Below are 27,712 nucleotides of genomic sequence, written 5' to 3' on the forward strand. Positions count from 1 at the left end.
CACACAGAATCGCTGCTTTATTCCGATACACAATTGGACCCACCGGTGGACCAATACGCGGTTAACCATTTGACTGCCATGGACGAGTTAACTCGTCATGCTCCACCACACCCCAGGTTTTCTAGACGTGTTTACACGTGTTTGGTTTCCTTAAGCGCTGTTGACGTGTTTACACCGAGCCTCTCACTGCTATGGATGAGTTACTTCCATACCTCAGTCAATAAATAAGTTTTCATTATTTGTCAAACAACGTCCGTGCCTCCTTGTGTGCTATCATTTGCAAAAAAATCCTGGTTTCGTTATCTTGAACCCTTTATGAAATACAGCGATTGTTATCACCAGATGATTTCCGATGAGCAGGGATGAAATTGAGTACGCCACACGCGACTGGCTGCTAGATATGAAAACTAGTGTCTTTAGAATGAGATGATGTTTCTTTGCGTTCCCAGTTTTAAACAAAATTTCGATTCTTTGTCTACATTTCATACACATCAATGTGAAACATCCCCTTAGAAAAATTAATAAATGACAGTGCTGGAAAACCTCTACATTATTTGATTTTCCAAAAACTGAGCAAAACTGAACGTACTCAGACATTTCTTTCTTTACTTACTCTGATTAACAATTATCTGACACACAATATTTTTAGCGCAACGCAGTCTGACTTTCAATAATCCCTACAAAAGAATGGCCCTGACTAACAATAATCTATACCTTTCATGAATCACTTACCTCACACAAATCTTCGTTACTCGAACTACTGCAATACAGCGGGCGCCAATACTGCCAGCTGAATAAAAGATTCTATCGACTGAAGGCACTAACTACTGATAGGCATAGATAGCAAATGAAAGATTTTGATAGCAAACAATGTATTTACCTTAATAGTGTTTAGTTCCTGACATCCAGTCTTACAAATTTTCTTTTTCTGACGGACACACGTAGAGATAGTCCGCTCTCAAAACTCTGCGACCTCTCTCCCCATATCCACCACTGCTGGCGGCTCACCTCCAACTGCGAAACGCTGCGCGCTGTTCATATCCAACTGCCCAACACTACACTAGCGTATATTCCAACAATGCCATCCAGCCACAGAGTGCACACAGCACAGTCAGTGATTTTCATTCAGAGGGCCACGTGGCGTTACCAACATAAAAACCTAATCAGCCTAGTTGCAAATGTATGAGCTAAAATGAACTATACGCAGTCCACAGATGCGATTTTCCCCCTGTAAACTCTTTAAAATACCGTGCTATGCTTTACTTAAGTTTATGCAGCACTGTAACATGACCAATAATGAAAAAAATCAGTCTATTATTTACCGAAAGTAGACGGTAAAAAATAAAAAATTCACAAAATAGTTTTCTTAAATTCGAATGAAAATTATTTCGAAGCAACCGCAACGCCACCTCTCAGAAGAAGTAGCAACATTAGACGAGCAAAGCAGCAGCAACAAATCCGCTCTCGTCACGGAAAGCAGACAACGCGTTTGTATCTATCAAAGGGTTAAACAGGTTTTAATAGTGTTTTGGTTCATCGGCGTATCATCATCTTTTACACATTTGTTAGAGCACTTGTTCTCGAAGGAGACCGCTCAATAGTGTTCTGTAGCACCATCAATGCTTATAAAATTCGCATTTTATTTATCGGAAAACTTTCTTGCAATAAACTTTTGCCACAAGAAATCGCTAGAAAAAGTCATTTGACTTTTCAATGATGTTCCACTCAGCTCATTTCGTCCGCAGTTGTGAAAGGGTTTTTGCGGCTTGTGTACATTATTGCCGGCCGCTGTGGCCGAGCGGTTCTAGGCCCTTCAGTCCAGAACCGCGCTGCTGCTACGGTCGCAGATTTGAATCCTGCCTCGGGCGTGGATGTGTGTGATGTCCTTAGGTTAGTTAGGTCTAAGTAGGTCAAGTCTACGGGACTGATTACCTCAGATGTTAAGTCCCATAGTGCTTAGAGCCATTTGAACCATTTATGTACATTATTCAGTCTGTCGTTATGTCTCTAACACAAACCTCCAGGTGTCATTCAGTTAGATCGGTAACAAGCATTGTGAGCCGTGTTAAAAATGTTTTGAAGAGCTCACAGCAGCGCGTAATGTGTAGCAGTCGCCCTCCGTTTCTAGCGGTGGCGCCGCTGTGGCAATCGCAGCTTTGGTGTCGGCCTCTGGTGGGAAAGGGAAAGGTTGCCTGTCCACGTGCATTTAAGGGGCGCTATGAGCTCGGCGGGCGGCAAGTCTGGTCAGTTGGTCAGCCGGGTCGGTGTGGGGCAGTCAGTGTCTGTCTGTCGTCCGGAGTGCTAGTATGTGTTAGGCCGCCAGTCTGCTCGAGTTTGTTCAGATAATGGTCATTGGCGGTTGGATCAATCGGTTGGTCGGTCGCGCACTGGAACACAAGATGAGTTGTCCGTCTTGATCGTCGGCGCATGTGAGGTCGCCACGTCAGTCCAGTGGGCCGCGCCGTATAGCGAATGGTATTGGCTTCGCGGCCGACACGAGAGCAACAGGAGCAACCCACGACATCGGCTGGCCGGTACGAGCTGCGACGCCGTGAGACGGGAGATCGGCGCGCCTTCCTCCGTCCGCTGAAGCGGCTGGCAGCGGACGGTTCGGGAGAACGTTTTAGGGGTGCTGCGCCAGGTCTTCGCCAGACATCGCAATTTATTAGAAGTTATGTGATTCGTGATATGTTGTTTCATTTACTTATTAAATTCTACTAGTTATCTTGGTAGTCTCTCGTTCCCAGCTTGCTCGTCTGTCTCCCGTCCGCATTTGTTAGGCAGTTAGTGGTCTGTCCGTCGTCTGTCATGTTTGTCGGATTCGGTGCTAACGAATTTATTGCTTGAGGTGTAACGGCCGAATTCCTGAAATCTGTTTTTATCTTGCCTATCATCTTGAGAGGTGGTATATGTGCAATGTAGAGCATGTTTGTATATTTTATGTAAGACTGCATTTCATGTTATTTTTTTATTTAAATGGTCATTTTAGTATATAAAGTTGCCACCCTTCCACCGTAAGAGATTTCTTTTTTAAAAATCAAGTTGCACCTTCGGTGGTAAGTTAATTTTTTTAATGTTAGTGTTTTGCAGCGTTCCCATCCCCCCTACTGGGTGCTTAGTTTATGTGCATGTGTGAGTTGTTAAAATTTTTTTTTAAAGTAATCTGGTGTGTTTCAGATTTGCACCAGTGTAGTCTTCCAGGGGTTGTTGTAAGCGGTCGTGACTACGACCGTCTTAAAAGGCAGCGGCAATGTTCTCAGCCCGAAAGCTCATACTGTCAGTATTTGTTCTTTCTGCCTTTGAATAAAATTGTAACTTGATATTTTGAGGGTGCTTTCTGATTATAATTTTAAATCTGTTTAAAAAAAGGGCTTTTAGGAATAAAATTTCCATTTGTCGAAAGAAATTCAATTTGTTTTCATCAGTGACCCACTGGCAACTACTTCCACGCTCACATAGTGTGATTAAATGTGTTAAAGTTCTTGATGAATCGCTAGTAAATAAAGCAAATTCTTAAGAAAATGTTCTGAAAGTAAATTCACAGTTCACATTTTGTATTGACAGAGTATCAACAAAAACTCCGATATAATATGTTTTGTGTGCTGTCGTCCAGGAGAACATGCGTAAACGATAAGAAGCAACATATGACCCTTAAAGTATAGGAAAGCATAACTGTGAGCGCCTGTCGTGTAGAACTACCGTCGCGAAGTTGGTACAGTGTTGGTTTGTCGTACCCACGGTCCCGGTTTGGTATCGAGTCCTGTTCTTCCCAATTTCTTTTCTGTAGTACATGTGAAATTATTACATAGGACATGTTCGCACCTATGAAATGGACTGCTCGGAGTTTATGGCAATGTTCTATTGGCGGTCCGCTTCCGCTTCGTTTACTTGAAAGTAGCCACCCTATAAACTGCATTTGTAGTTTCACAGAATGAACACAAACAAACGGGAACAGAAGAATAAAGGAACATTTGCTGAAGTATTTACAGCAATAATAATAATAGTAATAATAATAATAATAATAAAACCCGTGGAGGCCCGGGAAAAGATTAGGCCTCCGGTATGATCTACCAGTCGGAAAAGGCGACGAAAAGACCAAACCACTAATAGGGCTAACCCCCCTTTTAGTGTGATTAGTTGGTTCAGGACAGAATTAAAGAAGCCTCGGACAAGCGCCGTCACGGTCTGGTACGGCGTTTGAACCCTATGCCCGCCCACAATGGTAACGACACTGCTAGCCAACTGTAAAATGATTTAAATCCAAATAGAGGTGTTTTGCAGGATATGCTTCCGGCAACCACCCTAGAAGGAAAACAAAGAGAGAGGATGAGATGGTCAGATGAAGTTAATCGACACCTCATGTTCTCTTAATACCAAGCAACAAACCAAGGAACCAACACAACTGGATACAGATCACAAATATACACAACATTTATTATCAGATACCCAGAATTAAAATTTTTAACAGAACAACGACCAGCTTATCAGATCCGTGTAATAATCAAAAATAACAGGATACCCCAGTCAGAATTGGAAAACATCAAACAACAAATACAACAATTACTGGAACAAAATAATGTGCAATCAGAAGAAGAAGGAAATACAGTAATGGACTCAAACATCCCAGAGCAAACAAACGAAGAACAACACGCATCAATTAAACAATCAGAGGAAAACGACATCTTAAGACAGCCACCAGAACAAGCACAAATAGAACTCGAAGAACACACATGTTTGATATAGAAGAAAAATTGCAGCTGACATATATAGAATACAAAGACACAAATACAGACATTAGACCATTCTTGCATAGACCGCCAAATAACCCACAAGTCGAAACAACAATAAAAACTATCAACACAATCATACACAATAAAATAAATGAAAACACAACTATGGAAGAGATACAAGTACTAATTTATATAGGAGCACTCGCTACACTAAATATACACACTAGGCAGAGATCAGAACCAACCAACACACAGAAGAAACCCACAAAACCAGCATGGCAACACAGGCTACAGATCAGAATAGAAAAACTGAGAAAAGACATCGGACAGCTAACACAATTTATAAGAAATAAAATGTCAGAAAAAAACGAAAAAGGTTAGGTTAAATCTCACAACAAGAGGCATAGAGCAATTAGATGAAAGGAAGCAGAAATTACAAGCATTGGCCAAACGACTTAGAAGATACAAAAAAAGTGAAAATAGAAGGAAACAAAACCAAACATTCAACACAAACCAAAAGAAATTTTACCAGACAATAGATAACACACACATTAAAATAGACAATCCACCAAACATAACAGACATGGAACACTTCTGAAGCAACATATCGTCAAACCCGGTACAACATAACAGGCGCGCACGGTGGATACAAGCAGAAACAGATACATACTAGATGATACCACCAATGCCTGAAGTCATAATTTTGCAAAATGAAGTCACCCAAGCAAATAATTCTACTCACAATTGGAAGGCCCCTGGGAAAGATAAAATAGCAAATTTCTGGCTAAAGAAGTTCACCTCAACACATTCACATCTAACTAAACTATTTAACAGTTACATTGCAGACCCATACACATTCCCTGATACACATACACATGGAATAACTTATCTGAAACCTAAAGATCAAGCAGACACAGCAAACCCAGCTAAATATCGCCCCATAACATGCCTACCAACAATATACAAAATATTAACTTCAATCATTACACAGAAATTAATGACACATACAACACAGAACAAAACTGTAAATGTACAACAAAAAGGCTGTTGCAAAGGAGCACGAGGATATAAAGAGCAACTGATAGTAGATGCAGATGTGACATATCAAGCTAAAACTAAACAAAGGTCGCTACACTACACATACATTGATTACCAAAAAGCTTTTGATAGTGTACCCCACTCATTGTTACTACAAATATTGGAAATACACAAAGTAGATCCTAAACTGATACAGTTCCTAAACATAGTAACGGAAAATTGGAAAACCACACTTAATATCCAAAGAAATTCAAATACTATCACATCACAGCCAATACAGATTAAATGTGGAGTATACCAAGGAGACTCATTAAGTCCTTTCTGGTTCTGCCTTGCTCTGAACCCACTATCCAACATGCTAAATAATACAAATTATGCATACAATATTACTGGAACATACCCACACAAAATCACACAGTTGCTATACATGGATGATCTAAAACTACTGGCAGCAACAAATCAACAACTCAACCAATTACTAAAGATAACAGAAGTATTCAGCAATGATATAAAAATGGATTTTGAAACAGAAAAATGTAAGAAAAATAGCATAGTCAAGGGAAAACACACTAAACAGGATGATTACATATTGGATAACCACAGCGACTGCATAAAAGCAATGGAAAAAACAGATGCCTATAAATATCTAGGATACAGACAAAACATAGGAATAGATAATACAAATATTAAAGAAGAACTAAAAGAAAAATATAGACAAAGACTAACATAAATACTGAAAACAGAATTGACAGCAAGAAACAAGACAGAAGCTATAAATACTTATGCTATACCAATATTGACCTACTCATTTGGAGTAGTGAAATGGAGTAACACAGAACTAGAAGCACTCAATACACTTACACGATCACAATGCCACAAATATAGAATACATCACATACATTCAGCAACTGAAAGATTCACATTAAGCAGAAAGGAAGGAGGAAGGGGAGTTATCGACATAAAAAACCTACATTATGGACAGGTAGACAATTTAAGAAAATTCTTTATAGAACGAGCAGAAACTAGCAAAATACACAAAGCAATCACTCATATAAATACATCGGCTACACCACTGCAATTTCATAACCACTTCTACAACCCTTTAGATCACATAACATCAACAGATACGAAGAAAGTAAATTGGAAAAAGAAAACACTACATGGCAAGCACCCATATCATCTAACACAGCCACACATCGATCAAGATGCATCCAACACATGGCTAAGAAAAGGCAATATATACAGTGAGACGGAAGAATTCATGATTGCAATACAGGACCAAACAATAAACACCAGATATTACAGCAAGCATATTATTAAAGATCCCAATACCACAACAGATAAATGCAGACCTTGCAAACAACTAACAGAAACAATAGATCACATCACAAGTGGGTGTATAGTACTAGAAAATACAGAATACCCCAGAAGACATGACAATGTAGCAAAAATAATACACCAACAGCTTGCCTTACATCATAAACTTATAAAACAACACGTTCCCACATACAAGTATGCGCCACAAAATATACTGGAGAATGATGAATACAAATTATACTGGAACAGAACCATTATAACAGATAAAACAACACCTCATAACGAACCTGACATCATACTCACCAACAAAAAGAAGAAATTAAAACAACTAATCGAAATATCCATATCCAATACAGCAAATATAGAAAAGAAAACAAGAGAAAAAATTGAAAAATACATCCAACTGGCTGAGGTAGTCAAGGACATGTGGCATCAGGATAAAGTTGACATTATTCCAATTATACTATCAACTACAGGAGTCATACCACACCATATCCACCAGTACATCAACGCAATACAGCTACATCCAAACATATATATGCAACTACAAAAATCTGTAATTATTGATACATGTTCAGTGACCCGAAAGTTCCTAAATGCAATGTAACATATACCGTACAGTTAAAAGGAAGTCACGCTTGATGGAGGTCCGCGTCACTTTCCATTTTTAACCAGACCTAAGTTATGAGAAAGGAAAGAAGATAATAATAATAACTGACTCCTAGGTGATAGCAACGTCGTAAATCTATGAACGCTGAATCATCCTTTCAAATGCCAGAAACGTCTAGTCGCATGTAAATTTCACACATAAATTTCACACATACTACACTAAAAACATTAGCATGACCAGGGCTCGCACCCGGGTTCCTAGGTAAGAAAAACTAACGCTCTATGACTTCCCCGCAAGTGATCCACTCGGCAGATGCTCACTGTTACGCTTTTCCCTGTCTGAAGATCATATTGTAATTATTTACAGTTTATGTTCTCCTGGACTACAGCACATAGCAAATATTAAAACAGTGTTTTGGTTGATATTCTATCGATATAACAAGTGTAGAAGTATGAAACCCGAATTTCCCTATAGATGGTGCTAGCCGTAAGTGTAGGGCCCGTAAAACAGTGTCTGCAGGGCCATCTGCTTACTGTAATGGCTGACAAAGATTGTCAGCACACAGTAACCCAAGTTCCATAGATCGTTATCTGTTTCAAACCCGTAGACATGTCTAGTTTTGTCCCTACTAACTACGATTTGTGGACAGCATTGGTTTTCTGTTATCGTTTGAAGAAAACGGCTGCACAATGACATCGAATGCTTGTCGAAGCTTTCGACGAATATGCTCTCGGGAAAACACAGTGTTCCGAGTGGGTCAAAAAATTCACCTGTGGTGATTTTGACGTGAGAAACGACGAGCGTGAAAAACCACCGAGAAAGTTCGAAGACAGCTAATTGCAGGTCATATGGGATGAAGATGATACATTCGACGGCAACTCGCGGAACAATTGAGTGTGACGCAGAAAGCCGTCTCTCTGCGTCTGAAAGCTATGGGAAAGGTACAGAAAGTGGGAAAAAGGGTTCCGCATAAACTGAATGAAAGACGGCAAGCAAATCAAAAGACCACTTGTGAAAGGCTTCTCACCAGATACGTGAGAAAGTCGTTCCTCCAGCGAATAGTGATAGGTGAAGAAAAATGGATATATTGTGAGAAACCCAAGCGTCGTAAAGCATGGGTGAAACCAGGCAAACCATTAACATACACTGCAAGACCATATCGCTTTGGAAAGAAGACATTGCTCAGTGTTTGGTGGGATCAGAAGGACGTCAGCTATTATGAGCTTCTAAAACCAAGTGAAACCATTACCAGTGTTCGCTACCAACAGCAAATGATTCATTTAAATCGAGCATTAGGTGAAAAACGATAGGAATACGGAAAAAGTCTAAACAAAGTCATATTGCTCCACGATAACGCCTCATCACACACAGCAAAACGGATCATGGAAGCGATCGAGGCGTTCAGTTGGAAAATACTAACGAATGCGGCTTAATCTCCAGACTTGGCTGCGTTCGATTATCATCTATTAGCATCACTGGAACACGCTCTAGCTGAACAATTCGTATGAACAATTCGTATGAAAATGTACGAAAATGGCTCGCTGACTGCCTCACTTAAAAAGAAGATCTGTTTCTTGTTATTTTGAATGGCATTAATTGTCAGCCGGAGAGGTGGGAGAAATGTACAAATAGCAATGGAAATTATTTTGAATAAAATATTGTTTATCAGTTTCTAACAACAGACGTCTAACGATTGCAACAAAATTCCGGTTTCATACTTACACACGTGATATAACATTTGGTACCGATCGGACTGTGTTACATCTGGACGTTTGTGTGTGAGAGTCATTTAAAAGCTTGAACAACGTGTGCTCTACCGCGATACAGCCACAAGCGTTGTCAGGACCGGAAGTTGGGCGCCAAATTGGCATATACCACAACGACACCATTCGAACATTTGGTTTCTATCGAGAGATACAAAACTCTGAAGACCAAACTCGTAATAGTAACCCACTGTCATACACACAATCTGATAACCACTGCCTACAGATTATGATTCGCATGCACCCGAGCAGGATCGCACAGACCTGAGCACGATTTCTTTGAAGTAACCGTTTTGATGTCGATTCGAACCCAAACGTCTCCACACGATCAGTTCGACCTCAAGACATCCACTACGAGCAACTGCGCCGTTTACCCAGTACCGTTGAGTCTGAAGCAAGTGAGCAGTGGTTCACGCGGAGCGGAAGGCTGGCCATGTCAGCGTATTGTCTTTACCGAAAAGTACTAGATTTTCCCTCAAACTAATGATCGTCATAGAAAACTGTGGGGGCTGCAGATACTAATGCACCTTCCTAGCATGCTATCCCACGGTTTTAGCAGGACGGTGGATCAGTCATGCTTTGCGGCAGTACCAATGTACGTACGAAGTATGCAAAATAAAAACTGCCGCGGGGTCGACCCTAATTGAACATTAAATAAGAGTCTGTGGTAACGGTCAGCGCTGACGTCGATACAGCACTGTCCTCAATTTACTGATCTGTGGGACACGCGTGGTAACTTTGCCTAAGGCTAGCAACAGTGGCGTTTTCAGTATTCTGCTGCAGCTTTTACAGGGAGTGAGAAATATTTTGGTACACCTGACCATTCGGTCTCCCCATTCGTAAAAATCACATGATGATCAGGTGATCGTGGTGGCCAGGAGGTAGCACTCCATCTATTGACCGTGTGTTCCTCCCGATCACCTCATGGACTCGTGATAAAGTTATCAAGACACTGAGCGCAGTAGCTTTATCTTGTTAAAAATATCCATACAATCGTTCTTCTGTCAGTTGATGCACATATGAAATAACAACTTCTGCACCTACTGGTTAGCATTAACACTTTGGTGAAAGAAACTTGTGAAATAATCTTGTGAAAAAATCTTGTGAAAGAATAGTGTTACGATGTGGACACCAGATACGGCGAACCGAGCATTAGCTTTATGCAGAGCCTCTTCAAAATACTGATGCAGATTTTCTGTTGCATAACGTCTTAACCAGTCTTCATCTGAAAAAAATAAAAAACTCACGATACAATATTTCCAATTCAACTTGCTTGGCTACCAGCTGTAAAACACTCGAAATTTCGTCTGAGTCTTAAACGTTCAGCAATTAACACACCTACGTCTGCATCTACTCGGCAAATCACACTTAAGTGCCTGGCAGAGTGTTCATCGAATAAACTCACGATAATTTTATATTATTCCACTCTCAAACAGCGCGCAGAAAAGACTGAATGGAGTCTACTGAGAGGCACATTTGTATGTGGCACCCAAATTTGATAAAGAATGTATGTCTTTGATACGCTTTATAATGCAGAGCACTGACTGTGCACAACCGCAGAGCCAAAGATACTGCTTCAGGTCTGAGATTGTAGTGCTGGAGTAAGAGAGCGCTAGGCGTACAGTTGAAGGTAGCTAGCTGTGAGTGAAAGAGGATGGTGTAGGCAGTTTTTGTAGTGTGCTGTGTGAGGCCACCAAGTGTTATTTCAAAGTAGGTATGTCAATATTATTGAACATGGAAGCAGATGTCTTCATCCAAGGAAGGTAAAGATGTTAAATAATTATGAGTTTTGTTCTGTCAGCGTGTTAGTACAGATGAGTTGGCTGATAATTTATAGTTGTTGAGTAACGCCAGAATGTACGTAAACCGATTTGATAAAAAGGCACGTTAGATATTTCAGTTTTGTAATGTTTCTAAGGTGCGTTAACAGAGCTATATGTAATTTGATGATTTGCATTTATGCTGCTTTAGCAGGGTTAGATAATACTTGCTGTATAAATCTCACTGTTCGGGAATCAATTAGTAAGTATGATATATTATTTTGGACCAATGTAACTTCTATTTTCAGATGTTTTTGAAAAGACAAACTTAAGTTGCAAATATGTTTTTGCTAAGAAATATCAATATTAGTAATTTACTATAATCAGTACCGCCTCCCAGTATAGGCCATATTTTTCAAAGAAGTTGGATTTTTTATGAATGTTTTCATTTATCAGCCAAAACAATTTCATGTGCATTTCAAAGTATTACAGCCAGCAACGCACACCGCTGAGCCTGTAGCTAGCATATTTATAATTTTTATGAAAGATCAGAATATATCGCGTACCACAATTGCTGCTTTAGAGGTAAGACAATTAAATTTATTTGTTACACGCACAGAGACGAAAGTCATCATTTTTTAATAGGGCCAGAGGATTCTGTGCCTAAAGGGGCTGAATGTACTTTACAGTGACTGTATCTCTTTATTGGTACTGGGAGTCGCATTGTCCAATCAGTTCGTATGTAGTTTTGCTAACAATAACACAGAGTAAGCACACACGATAATTCGAGTTTAGTTTCCATTCCGCAGTTCAGACATTCATTCAACGTAATCTTAAGTCTTTTATTTATTAAAGAACGTTACAAGTCAATCATCTATATTTTTCGGTGCGAGCTCAGATTCCCCATATTTTAGTATAATGATCGTTTATCCCTCCATAGGTCGGCGTCAAAAAATACTCTCGCATTCGGGTGAGCAAGTTGGTGATTGAAATTTCGTGGGAGGTTCGCGGCGGAACGAGAGACTCCTGTTTCTTAATGATGTCCACCCCAAACCCCATACCATGTCCGTAACACTGCCTACCCTATTTCTCGAAAACACAAAACGTGCTACTCTTCTTTGAACCTTCTCGATGTACTCCGTCAATCCGATCTGGTAGGGACGCCACACCGCGCAACAGTGCTCCAAAACAGGACGGACAAGCGCGGTGTAGGCAGTCTCTTTTAGTAGATCTGTTGCATCTTCTGCCTGTAAATAGCAGTCTTTGGATCGCCATCCCCATAACATTTTCTGTGTTCTTCACAATTTAAGTTGTTCGTAATTGTAATTTCTGGGTATGCAATTGAATTAATGACCTTCATATTTGATCGATTTAGCCGAAGTGTAACGGATTCCTATTAGACTCGTATGGATGACCTCACGCGTTTCATTATGTAGGGTCAATTGCCAATTTGGCACTATACAGATACCTTTTTTAAATCGTTTTCAATTTATCTTCAATCTTCTGATGACTGTACTAGACAGTAAACGATAGAATCATATGCAATCGACCCAAGAAGGCTGCTCACATAGTCTCGTAAATTATTTGTATGGACAAATCGTGCAGAGGGGCTGTAACACTACCCTGGGAACGAAAGAAACTACTTCTGTTTTACTCGATGATTTTCCATCACTTACTACATACTGTGGCTCCTCAATCACACACCATGCACCCTTGGACGGGACCTGTGTGTCACGGGCAGGTCATGTGCCGGACGCGTGTACGTCTATCACTATTACACAGACAGAACCCACTGTCAACAAGGGCAGGGTTCGGTGATACTCTCCTGTCGACTCTTTTATGATACGTGAGTAGCCACGCTCGGTAGAGAGTCACGTCAATATTGGACTGACCAGTGGCACGAGCGATCTTCGTCTTGCTGCAAGCAAACCGTTCCCTATGGTACCAGGTGACAAAGCAGGTGCAACACGTACCTCCTGACGATCGGCCGGCCACCGCTGATGGTATAAAAGTCGATCTTGACGTACAACTATACTACGTGGGGATCCTGCATCTGGTGTACGAGTTTGGAAATGTTTCCCAGACCACTTACCGCTAAAAACAGCGACACTCCACCGACACATTGTGTCCAATATGTGCGTCAATCCGCCTATACGTCCGTCCAGTTTCTTGTTGGTCCACAATGCTGCCTCAGAGAGATGAATCTGTTCAATAAGAGTACGTACTCGTCTACTGAGCGCGACTGTAGCGTAGAATGTTGCAAACTCTGTTTGCCTCTAAACTCAGCACAGTTATAACATACAGAGTAAAAACAGGTGATGCATAGATAGGCCTCTGGAGAGCCATCCGTTCCCCATAATAGCGATAAATGAGTCACTAGCACTAGCACTACAACGCCCAACTCCCCCCCCCCCCCCCCCCTCCAACACCGATAGACACTCGTTGTTCCCAGATAACACTGAACACAGTCCTCGAAGGCCTTGCAATTGTTTTCGGCAGTGTGAGAACTGTTGCAAATTATAGTGTCTAAAGAATTAGAAAAAATATGAAAAGACCGGTTTTTGTAAATGTTATGAATTTTTGCACAACAAGGATCACAGAATATTGACTTGTTGCGCGCTCAAAAGAGAAGACACCACTCTGTGAACAGGCAGCGACAAATCTACGTTTCCATGTTTTCTCTGTTCTTGATACTCACACTTGTAAATGCGGCAGGAAGGCAGCTGATACTTCAAAACTAAGATTTGTTAAAGAGAGAGACGCATTTTATTTTGAATATTATTACAGTGAACTGCGGAGGAAGAAAAAGTTCAGCCGCTTAGCTCTAGCAGGTGATCTACGAATTTCCACGTTCCTAATTTTTAAATAATCATCGTGAGAACGTGCACGGTATGTGGATTTACATAAATATCGATACTCTTTAAATGTGCCCATTTGTCGTGACTGTTGTGAGACACACGTTAATCAGCGACATCGGCGCAGAAGGTAGCAGTGGTGGTTGTGAATGATCATTTGCGAAAGGCGTTGACTAGCACTTTCGATTCACCATTTTTAATATATGCAATACTCTTCAAAAATAGGGTTACAGTAACATGACACTCCAGTGTTTTACATGAAAAGGATCGTACGCTTCCATAAACCTCGACGAACGCATTTATGTGTTTTAAAACGTGAGCATCTAAATTTACGTACACGACAGCAGACGCACACCTGTTGTGATCAGCACTATCACACGCTCTCGCAGATCCTCTTTGCTTTGACTTGAGCCCATATAAAAAATATTGTCACTCTGCATCGTATAGGAAATCGAGTATTACAAATATTTAACACATTAAATCACTTTGAAATAAAGAAACGTATTTACACCTAACAAGCGTTTTAGTAGTGCTACAAAATTCCCTCAGCATCGAGCGAAGTTTTTGGATAGACACACAGAAAGAAAGATATACATTGCACTGCATTTCATAATATTGTCGCAGACTCTTAGTGTTATCTTCAGTAGGGGCAGTTGTTTTGCACATTTAGGACTCAACGGAATGCCGCTCTGTGAATAGTATAGAAACTCGTTTCACATGACTCGCATCACAAACGAAAAATAAACAATCTCGTATTGACAAAACGCCCACATACCTCTAGAATCCCAGAGGGTCGCTTGACACGCGACGAAAGAATATCGTTATAAAATTCTGGTTCCAAATTGTCGACTCGTATGATAAATTACCTTTACGTAAGTCGACTTCTCAAAACTGGATTTCAAACAATGATTTAATCGACTAAAATTGGAAAAATACCACGGAAATAATAATTATATAGATTGAAATTATATACGAAACAGACCCACAAGATACAGTGTTGTTATTTGTATTTTTAACATTCAAACATATAAATCTCACATGCGAATTGAAGCTCGCTGTTAACCTGGGGTAACCACTGTCATTAGTTATTCACACGAAATTTACATAAAAAAGTATCTGAAATGTCACGCCATTACTCTCACAATGTATGATATGTTGCTGGAATCTGTAGTTAATTACTAAACCCAAGAGTAACGTAGTGGAATTATTTTGTCAGCACTTCATGAATATATTTGAGCACAAAAGATGCATGTGTTCATTTCATACTGGGTTTTCATAGCTTAAGACGTAATTGTAAAGCTGTGAAACTGTTGTGTACATAGTTCTGCATATTCAGCGCATACACAACTTTCCCACTAGAGCGTGCCCCACTGAGCACAACAGCACAGGTGCAGTGCTCGTCAGTCTCCGCACTACCAGATGGCGCTGCCATAGAGATGGACCAAATTCTGCTTCCGCTGATCCGCATATTAATATGTAATGCAGCCAATGAGATTGCTGCTAATGTAGAACCGTTTTTTCTCCTCGTGGATCACACTCGCACTGTGATACATGAACGCACAAGGTATTATAAGAAGTGTACAGACCTCCGATTAGTCAGTCTGCCTTTGTCTGCACCAATCTGTACCAGTTTGCATTAGTCTGTACCAGTCTGTACGAGTTCTACATTTGTCTGTACCAGTCTATAGTCAAGTTTCAGTCTGCGCCTAATAAGATTACCATATTCCTGTACATACCATGAAGATAAATGTATAGACACTTTTGTCAAGTATCAGAGATATATGTGAGAATAAGATTAAGATACCAATACCAAAGGAAATTCAGATTGTCAATTGTAAATAGCATCCAGAACCAAGTTAAGTAATTTTTATACTTGTTATTATTTTAATAAATGTGTGTGAAAATTAATCAAGTTCTGTTTAAAGTTGGTCACCGTCAATCTGCTACTCTAAGCGTGCAAGTGGCATTTCTATCGTCTGACCTAATGTCAGAAGATAAACACGCCACAATAAGACCACGAGACATATTGCTGACAATCGCCTACTTAGTTAGAGCGACAAGTCAAATAACCTGATGGTGTGTGTACTGAAGGTCTTACAGTACGCACACCACTGAAACTTAATTCTGTATTTGCAGTATATGTGGGTCAGACTATTTCTAATATTCCTGTAATGAGCTCTCGTCCAAGTATGTATGAATTTTCCTATAGTACTTTAGTTTTCGCGTAATACCGGGTTAGCGATTTGGAAGGGAATGGAAATCACTTAAAAATTCTGTTCCTACATCTACAGATCACGAAATCTTTGTGTCCATATTTATGTCATTCAGTTCTACCGATATGCGTTTTTTGCATAACTGAAAACATTACCAGTGATAAATACTAGTTTTTTCCTCTGAAACTAATTATAAATATGTAATTAAGAGCGTAAACATGTGAAATTGAATGGTAGGGGAAGATTCATAGGAAAAGGAAATGTAGCTCATTATTAACTAAAATCATTAATGTATTGTGACTGGGTTTTCTCTTTTCTTGCTAGTCGATTGTCAGGAGAAGAATTACTGCAAAGGGCATTTGATTCTAAAGCATTATGTCAGGTTGAAAAACACTAAATAAATTACTTTTTCTCTCTTTACAACATGTGGGCAGGGTGGGTTCTTCCTTGGCTCGGGTATGAGGTAAAATGAATCAGCATTTTTACATAAGATAACTTTTATTGAAAGATTTGTACAACTGTTTCCTTACTCGATTGTTCTGCCTGGGAGAGCGGCAGCTGTGTCGTTTGTGTAGCCTCTGCTGCGGCAGCAGTGGCGTCTTATTATGCCTGGCAGTGTGTACCTTGTGTCGCCGTCTCGCCCAGTTGAATGGAGACGCGCCTCGTGCGGTGGCCCGTTTCATTATTGAGAACGATGTCGTGCATCAGATGGTGATACCTTGGATGTGGCGTCCTGGTGTTTCTCTTCTCTAAGCGGTCAGGTGGGTCAGTGTTGTGCGACAGCCACTGGAGCGGCGGGGGAAGGCCAGTGTCTTGGACTCAAACGATGGACTCCAGCTTGCTAGGCTTCGGCTGTCAGATCTTCATCCCAGCTCACAGGTGACTGCTGATCTGAGGCTGTCTCCTTCCGGTCCTCACGAGTCATCCAGGTACGTAACAATCAGTCTTCAAATACCTTCTAACATCTGTCTTCTGGTGGCGAGGCTGCTGCTTGCTATTCCATTACAGCGGCGGACTTGGTGCTTCTGCATACGATGTAGTCTCTTCCTGCATGACGGTCTTCAGCTCCCAAACTGAACTGAAAACTACTCCTCTGGTCAGGCCCACTGCGTCTTGCGTATTTATTCACTTCAGTTCACTGGAGGTGAACGACTTCACGGTCATTGCCTCTTCTGTCATGTTGAAAAGCTTCTCAAAGAATCTTGTTAACGTCGGTCATTGGCTCTTGGAATGTAGGCGAGGGCCTTTGGTCACATGTGACAATTGAGAAACATGTCAGCTGGTCGGGCGATGCCCTGACGGCTGAATCGACAGTGTCCACTTATGTGGGGAGGGTGATGGCTTCTCCTGACATGCTGATTTCATGGTCATTGGCTCTTCTGTCACTGCTGCTCTGCTCGCTGTTTGCCAGTGTGTTATTCTTCTAAACTAAACTACGTTTTTCATTTATTTTCTGATTTCTTTACCTATCTTAAGTACCACTCAACATTCCTCCACTCTTTGGAGAAATTTGACCTCGAATTTACCACTCAACAATCCTCCACTCGGCACATGGCAAAGGCACTAACACAAGCAATGAAAACTCTCGACTTAGACGATTACACACGCTTCACATGAAGTATGATGAAAATACTTTACTAAAGCAATGTACGCTCATGAATCGCATAGTTCACAGCTAGGTCCTTATAATAAGTGTAACAAAACTTGATGACAATGAATAAACAAAAATAGATTTCTCACTTAGAAAATTACATAGAAACACCTGTTTAATCTACCCTATATTAATGGAAGAATATCTCTTCAACAGTATTGTTTAGTGTAACATGAGTCTGTTTAATAACGACTGAAGCACAATAAACAAAATTCATACACTAATGCTCAAAAGTAACCACTGAAGTACACCAGTTAAGAGTGTGGTATCTAGTTAGCAGGGATATGATGAAGTGGAATATTATTATTTGGCTTATGTTTTCGTCTTAAATAAAAGAAAACTGTACAAAGCAGAAGAACCAACACAAAAGTTCCAGATATACCCGTTCCTAGCATTATAATTTCAGTTTTGTGTTCACTTTTTAACTTTAAGACATGTTGCATCATAACATTGACATCAATTTTGGCTTGCTGTGAGTTTATTAACATATCTAATGACTTCAGAAGAGAACTGTCAAGGGTGTCATTGAGGTAGTATAGGTTTTGTGTAGGAAATGGTTGCTTGGCGTTTTCTGAAAAAAGCAAACAACATGGTTATGGACCTACCAATCTGGTAAAACCAAAAACAAAGAACGAAGGAATAGATTGTTAACTACAAGATCTACATGTTTCTATGTTCAACTTTTTTTCTTCAAAAATAAACCTTTATCATTTAGTAAATATTTACCTTTGTGTACTATCCACAGTCTACTATGATTCAACTAGGACATTCGCACCCTTGGTCGAAGATTGTATGGTGCCATGTCTGTATGTTGTGCTGGTGTGGCGACTCTTTTTCCTTTTTGGGTACTTCCTCCACCCTTCGGAAAAGCAGACACTATTGTTGAAGGAATTACATCTGGAGCGCCCTTGAAAGGTTTTAAACGACTTGCATGGACAATAGTAGTTCGGGTGGGCAGCTGCAGTTTAACATTGACTGGTGACGTGATCTCAATAATTTGATGAGGACCTCTGTAGTTTGTTACAAATTTCTTCGTTTTTCCTTTCGCAATGTATGGGGTTGATAGCATCACCCACTGACCGATTTCGTAAATTGGATATTGAGCTTGGGCATTACCTAATCTTTCCTGTCGTTCCAAAGATTTTGTATTAGATTTTTAAACCTTTTCCCATACATCCTTCAACATTCGAGAGAAATCTTTTACTGTTTCTCCGACTTTTCCGTTTTTCCGTTTTTCTGCCTGATTACATCAAAAGGGGATGGCATTTTTCTCCCATAGACAAGGTGACATGCCAGTTGCTTCATGCGTTTTGGCGTTGTATACCGACACGATTATTGGGAAATATGCATCCCAATTTGAATGTTGTTCATTAATATAATAACTAAGCGTCTTGCCAATGGTCCGATGAGGGTGTAACGGAGTTGTGCGTAATTTACGTATTTTTGGTAAGTGGCATAGCTGTTTCATTAATTCAGACATAAAATTAGATCCCTGATCTGTGATAATAGCTTCAGGTACGCCAAATTTAAGTGTCCAGTTGTTAACTAAAACTTGGGCAACTGTATTTGCTTGCTGATCTGGGAGACTCACCATAGCTAGATAGCGTGAAAAGTGATCTATAATCGTAAGAACATACTTATTACCAGCAGGTGTTTTATGACATTGTCCGTAGATATCCATTCCACAGATTTGAAATGGACATGAAGCCTTGGGGAGCCTCTGTATGGGTATTTTTAAACGAGAAAGTTCAGCTCGTTGTGTGCACAAAATGCAATTACGAACGTACTGCACAACATCTTGCTTTCTGGTTTGCCACCAAAATCGCTCTGCTACGAGTCTTTCGGTTGTCCGCTGTCCACCATGTCCTGGAAGGATATGATCGTGGGCCTTTGCCATTATTTCTTGTGTAAGGTGTTGGGGAACAACAATTCACGGTCCAAGTTTTGTTTTACGACATAATACACCATCTTCAAAGCAAAATTGTTTTTGAGTTGTATATTTTTTGCTTTCAGGATCTTCATCTTGTGCCTTTCTCCAGTCCTCAGTATCTCGGCCTGTTGCTTTCAAAAGTGCTATTTTCCGACTTAGGCAGACTGCATTCGTGTGTTTTTTGCCTGGTTTATGGATAACTTCGAAATCCATTTCGGAAAGTCATAGGGCCCAACGGGTGAGACGACTAGATGGATCCTTTAACCAAAGCAACCATTTCAAAGCGCTGTGGTCCGTAATAACCTTGAATTTCCTACCATACAAGCAGCATTTAAAGTATTTGATGCCATAAATAACACTTAACAATTCTTTCTCCATTGTGGAATAATTTCTTTCTGCCATTGTTAGTTGTCTCGAAGCGTAGGCTGTGGGGTGTTCGGCGCCATTAATATTCTGACTCAAAACAACTCCTACAGAATGACCACTTGCGTCACAGTATAAAATAAATTCTTTATTACAATCTGGGTAGGCTAATACTGGACTGTGTTTTAACTTATCTTTAAGGGTTTGAAATACTGATTCACAATCTTCAGACCAATCACATTTTGCACTCTTTTTCAATAATTGGGTTAAAGGTCAGGCAATTTCTGCAAAATTTTGAACATATTTTCGGTAATACGATGCGAGACCAATGAAGCTTTGTACTTCCTTAACGCAGTGTGGTGTTGGGAAGTCCTTAACTGCCGAAATTAATCGAGGATCTGTTTTAATTCCTTTTTCACTAATGACAAGCCCTAGTTAAGTAACCTCTGTCAATGCAAAACTACATTTTTCCATGTTTAATGTTAATTTAGCTGTTCTAAGTCTTTGAAAAACGTTACGCAGACGCACGGCATGTTCATTAATGTCTTTGGAGAATACAATAATCTCTTCTAGATATACACAGCATTGCTGAGTTTTGAGTCCTCGCAATACTCCATCGAGTTGTCTTTGAAAAGTTGCTGGTGCACTTTTCAAACCGAAAGGCATTCTTTTATACTGCCAGTAGCCTCTAGGGGTAGAAAATGCTGTTTTATGCCTATCTTCAGGTGAAAATTCCAACTTATGATATCTGCTACGTAAATCGATTGTTGAAAAGTATTTACTGTTACCTAAACTGTCAATGATATCTGTAATGGTTGGAAGAGGATAAACATCTGAGATAGTTTGTTTGTTAAGGTGTCTGTAGTCACAACATAATCTATATAGTTTCGTACCATTGGGAGACTTCTTTGGAATAATAACAATATTTAAATTATAAGGCGAATCAGAATATTCTGTAATTCCAGCTCTTAGATGCAGTTCTAAAACTTCATCCAGTACTAGCTGTAAGTGACGCAGAACTCTATAAGGCTTCCCATAAACTGGGGTGCTATTTCCTGTTAGGATCCTATGCTGTGTGATATCTGTTGCTGGCAGTGGACGTTCTGCATTACATAAATCTTGTAACTCAACTAAAACTGCTTCTATCGTGTCTCTATCATTTCATTTCAAATGCTCAATCTTCTGGCGTAATGCGGTTTTATAGGCGTCTGGTTTCTGACCATCAGTAATATCAGACCAAATGAAATCTTCCTCAAAAGTACTGACTGTAGCTACTAATATTCCCTTATGCAACTCTTTGTCTGCCACTCCGCAATTGTCAATATGTACCGGTACTTTTCTTTTTCCCTCAACGTCTTGAACCCGTACAACACTTCTACATACAAAACAATGTGATAATCTAATTCCTCATTTTCTTCGAATGGTTCTATTAGACACAGTGTATCTGTAGGTACCTCGGGGTCAACAGTCATCCATAAAAGTTTTCCTGAGCCAAATGGTTTCCTATCCCGCGAATCAACCTTCAAGGACGTTGCACGCAGTGTAGTTGATTTCGCCTTCTGGTTGGGGAAATCGTGCGGCAGCGGGCCCTTTGCAGCGGTGTCACCTAGCTGAAACACTATTCCGCTAAGTTCTACAGTTTGCTGTCTGAGGTCGAATTTAGCGTGATGTTTATTCAGGAAATGCAGCCCTAGGATCGCGTCGTACCCGCCAGTTACCTTTGTTACCACTTCTACATCTTCTTGAAATTGTACACCGTGAATATAGAAAATCAATTATGTACATCCTAATGACTTAACTGTACCTCCTCCTACCCCACTCAATCTATACCTTGGAGGGTCATATTTCTTTCCTCCAATGCATTCATTACTCACTAATGATACGTTTGCGCCTGTATCCACCAGTATCCTTGCCACTTTATCCTGTATGGTCGCAGATAACCAGCATTCCGCCTTCACATTCGCCTTAATGGCATGAAATTTTATTGGGAATGCCTGGCGGCGGCTCCAACATTCCCGTTTAACTGATTTCTATTTCCAAAAATTTTCTTAGACCTGCGTTCCTTGAATGTGTGACCTATTCTTTGACAATTAGTGCATTAAGGTTGTCTGCAGTTTTTTGCTACATGTCACTGTCGATCGCGCTTAAAACATCGTAATCCTGCTGAAAATATATTTCGCTTCTCCTTGTTTCCGGTGGCAATGTCTATTTCTTCGAAAGCCGTCTCCACAGATACAGCTTCATCTAAATTTTTAGGAAACTCTGCCCTGACAGGATGGGACGTTTCAGCAGGTAACCCACGTAAAAATTTATCCAGAGCTCTATCTTCTGCCTCTTGTAAAATAACTTTATTTGCTTCATCACTAGTTGTCAACTTTTACGTGTTGATATTAACTTCTCTAATCCTATCTACAAAGCTTTCTAGCGACTCGTTCTGCCTCTGTGTGATAGTGTTTAATTTTTCCAAATAAAATCTACAGATGTTCTGTTTCTGAAAACGTTTAAGTTATCCTTTCTTCAATTCCTCAAATGTTGGAACATTCCGTAATTCTTCATGGTATAATACGTGTGCTTTAGCCTCTCCTATCAATCTTAACTTTGTCATTGGCATGAGCTGCTCATCTGACAATGATTCTAACTTTGCAGCTGCTACTAAACCATCAAAAAAGGCTGTTATGTCCTCGCCAGGTTTACCTGAAAAAGGAGATACCAAGGCTGCTGTTGAGGAATCTAGGATGGGAGGGATCGAACCGGTTTGCCTAACCTCACGCAACTGTTCAAATAATGCATTATTATCATTTTTAAGCTGTGCTATTTGATTAACTAAGCTCTGAATAGCTTCCTCAATAGAAACTGCTTGTAGTGCTGACTCTGACTTTCTACAATTTAGTGTCCCCATTTTACAAATTATTAGTTACACAATCTTACTACACTGAATTAAAAAGAGGTTTAAATATTTTTGACAAACTCTTAAAATTATGGGAGAAAATACACTTCTGAACAAAGAAAATATTATGACTGCTATGCAAACCTCTATCCTTTCACTCATTAAACAATACTAGCTGTGGACCTTTAGAGACCGTCACTCGCACCTCATATTGAGCCAAGGGTTTTTTCTCTGACACCAAATGTAACTGGGTTTTCGCTTTTGTTGCTAGTCGATTGTGAGGATGAGCATTTCTGCAAAGGGCATTTGATTCTAAAGCATTATGTCAGGGTGAAAAACACTAAACAAATTACTTTTTCTCTCTTAACAACATGTGGGCAGGGTGGGTTCTTCCTTGGCTTGGGTATGAGGTAAAATGAAACAGCATTTTTACATAAGATAACTATTATTGAAAGATTTGTACAACTGTTTCCTTACTCGATTGTTCTGGCTGGGAGAGCGGTAGCTGTGTCGTTTGTGAAGCCTGTGCTGCGGCAGCGGCGGCGTCTGATTTCGCCTGGTGGTGTGTATCCTGTGTCGCTGTCTCGCCCAGTTGAATGGAGACGCGCCTCGTGCGGTGGCCCGTTTAATTAATGAGAACGAAGTCGTGCATCGGATGGTGATACCTCGGATGTGGCGTCCCAGTGTTTCTCTTCTCTAAGCGGTCAGGTGTGTCAGTGTTGTGCGTCGGCCAGCGGAGCGGCGCGGCGGGGGAAGGTCAGTGTCTTGGACTCGAACAATGGACTCCAACTTGCCAGTCTTCGGCTGTCAGATCTTCATCCCAGCTCACAGGTGCCTGCTGATCTGAGGCTGTCTCCTTCCGGTCCTCACGAGTCACCCGGGTACGTAACAATCAGTCTTCAAATACCTTCTAACTTCTGTCTTCTGGTGGCGAGGCTGCTGCTTGCTATTCCATTACAGCGGCGGACTTCGTGCTTCTGCATACGATGTAGTCTCTTCCTGCATTACGGTCTTCAGCTCCCAAACTGAACTGAAAACTACTCCTCTGGTCAGGCCCACTGCGTCTCGCGTATTTATTCACTTCAGTTCACTGGAGGCGAACGACTTCACGGTCATTGCCTCTTCTGTCATGTTGAAAAGCTTCTTGAAGAATCTTCTACACGTCGGTCATTGGCTCTTGGAATGTAGGCGAGGGCCTTTGGCCTTATGTGACAATTGAGAAAAATGTGAGTCCGTCGGGTGATGCCATGATCGCTGAATCGACAGCGTCCGCTTATGTGGGGAGGGCGATGGCTTCTCCTGACATGCTGACATCATGGTCATTGGCTCTTCTGTCACTGCTGCTCTGCTCGCTGTTTGCCAGTGTGTAATTCTTCTAAGCAATACTAAGTTTTTCATTAATTTTCTAATTTCTTTACCTGTCTTAAGTACCACTCAACAGTGTGTACAAAAAATTTTTGTCAAATTCAAAGAATTTGGCACGTTTAGTATTAGTGTGAATTCTGCATTATTCTGAATATGAATATAATTTCGTGTTGTTATTTAGCGATGACTAATGACAAGGATTAAATCTTCGTGCGACTGCAAGAGCCCAAGTTACGTACTATTCTGTTAGGAGGATCATAGTACACATATGCCTATAATTGCATCTTCAAATTTCAGGGTGTCATTCGTTTCATTTTGTATCACAGTTTCAGATTCCTAGAAAAGTATCTTTCCAAGAGTGTCGCAAGTTTACCAGTTGCACCTAACAGCCAACAGTTAGTGAGGTTCCAACAATGGGGGAATTCCACTTGAACTTTTCTTTCAGTTCTTTTGCATCTACATCGAAGAGTTGGATTCAGTCCACTAGTAATTTCACTTAATTGAAATGGATGGAGTCAGAGACGAATATATTGCTTTAATCCGCTGTCAGAAACATTGTGCAACAAACTGAACTTCAGTAGGAGAACAACAAGCTATCGCAAACAGGAATTCCGTAAAGATATGAAGTCAAGCCAATGTTAGTCATTAGAATTCATGAACAGTCTGCGATAACGTTTCTTCGTTCTTACCCAGTTTGTCTCCTGATAACGATCGCCATCTGTTGGTGGATGGGCATTAACCTGAAGCCCAAGGATGTGATTCGTAGATAAATTTCTACCTGCCGGCAACAACAAAGAGCAAGCAATGGTGACGAAGGCGGTCGAACTAACTGGATAAATCTCACAGGTTCCTCTCGTAGCAGACGACTCGCTGTTTCAGAGGTGTGGCCCTGTGGGCGGTAGCGGCCCCAATCAAGCCTCGGCCTCCACAGTTAACGAGGTGCGCCGAGCTGCTTCCCCACCGTCTGACCACGTAATGAGCGCCTTAAATCGCTCTGCAAATACAAACTTTCTGTTTGTCCCCCTCGTTTGTGAATCTCTGTGTAAGAACTTCTACTCCAGCCAATTCCTTTTTTATTTCTCTACGGAGTCGAATTGCTTTTCCAGGTACAAAAAAAGCTCGAACTCACCTTAGCTCAAAACTGCATATAAAAACAGAAAATAATGTTGCTGCTAAAGGCAGTACAATAAATGTTGCTTCTGTTGAAGGCAGTTCAAGAAATATTTTAAATAGGTTGCACGTGAAGGTATTGCTTCCATGAATCGTTCTCGAAAGAGGACATATGTGGATGGGCATTAAAGACTGAAAGACTGAAAAATGTCTTCGTGAGGAAAAGAATTCATGTATAATTTAAAGACAGTTATGACTCAGAAAATGAATACAGAAGCTGCTGAATAAGGGAGACTAAAATGTTGAAACGTCCCTTAGAAAAATTTATGAATTACTGTGCTGATAACTCTTACGCTATTTGATTTTCAAGCAGCTGACCAAAACTGAACGTACTCAGACATTTCGCTCTTTACCTATTCTGATCAACACCAAACTGACACACAATATTATTAGCGCTACGCAATCTGACTAACATTAACCTATACCTTTCACAAATCACTTACCTCACAAAAATCTTCGTTACTCGAACTATTGCAATACAGCGAGCGCCAGTACTGCCAGCTAAATAAAAGCTTCCAACTACTGAAGGCACTAACTACTGGTAGGCATAGTGAGTAAATGAAAGATTTTGATAGAGAACTAACAATGTATTTACCTTAATAGTGTTCCATAGTCACCATATATATCTCTCATCATATCCAATATTATAAATTTACTCTTTCTGATGGACACACGTCCAGATCGTCCGCTCTCAAAACTCCGCCATCTCTCTCCCCACATCCACCACTGCTGGCGGCTCACCTCCAACTGCGCAACGCTACGCGCTGTTAACAGCCAACTACCCAACACTTTAATAGCAAATTCCAACAATGCAAACCAGCCACAGACTGCACACAGCACAGTCAGTGATTTTCATATAGAGCGCTACGTGGCGTTACCAACATAAAAACCTAAACAGCCTACTTACAGTATCACGTGACTCTATAGAACCACATATTTTCAGAAGCCAGGCAAGTAACCCCATAATTGTAATATCTCTCATAATGTTATGCAATGAGTGGAACATTAATGGGATAAGCTACTGGTATACTCGGATGATTCAACGAAAAGTGGACATTGATCCCCACGTATTCGAACGAAGACGTGAAGCGAACAATGAATTGGAACAGCTCACGTGAAACGCAATAGCATAGCACATCTCGTAAATAAATCTGAGAAATCAAGTAAAATACAATTAGACCAGTTTAAAGCTCACTTAACAACTGCAAATAAATACTCACTCAATAAACTGAATATAAAACCACTATAATAACACTAGCGCCATGGAGCTATTTCTTCCAGTAACATAAGGGAATAAGACATAAATGCTGGGGAGGTGAAGTCTTTCTGCAAAACAAAAAGCGAGGAGCTCTCGTGGTGGGGATTTACCTTTCCCGTAAGAGCGCCACTGTTACCGTAGAGGTCGACAACATCAGTTTACCCTCCAGCAGCGTAGATAAATGTGCGGAGATTTACGTAGTTTCTTGTTTCTTGTGTTAGTATTATTAGTAACCCATATCTGCATTCCTTGTAGTGTTCACGCATTGTGGGAAAATAAGCACCCCCCGGGCTTGTCTGAACACAGTGCGTCGCCAGTGATTCGTAAGGGGTGCTGCATAACTTTGTGAGACACCCTGTAGTTGCTTCTTGTGACGTAGAGTGCAAAATCGTCTACTCGATCTTCAGTTTGCAGACCTATGAAAGAGGAAAATGTAAGAACACAGTCCGACGTTCTACCTTACCTCGCGTTTCTATCCCACGCATCCCCCCTTCAATCTGTAACATCCCAGGAACACCCTTTATGGCTTTTATACGCTTAGACGTGGAACATACATTTAAAGCTTGTTTTTGATCAACTTCATTTTGTGATAAACATTAATTTTATGCCATTAAAACAGTAACTTCAATAATCCCCGATTTCTCCATCCCTTGCAACGCGGAAATCGTTAGACTTGGCGAAAAAATGAATATGACCTTCGTTGAAAGAAAATTTAATGTGGTTTAATTTAATATTGGGAAGCGTTTTCCGCGAGAAGCCATGAGTTTCCAGTGGTTTAAGAAAAACGAAAAAATATAATTTA

This window comes from Schistocerca americana, chromosome 3 (assembly GCF_021461395.2).
Source record: "Schistocerca americana isolate TAMUIC-IGC-003095 chromosome 3, iqSchAmer2.1, whole genome shotgun sequence".
NCBI classification, from domain to species: Eukaryota; Metazoa; Arthropoda; class Insecta; order Orthoptera; family Acrididae; genus Schistocerca; species Schistocerca americana.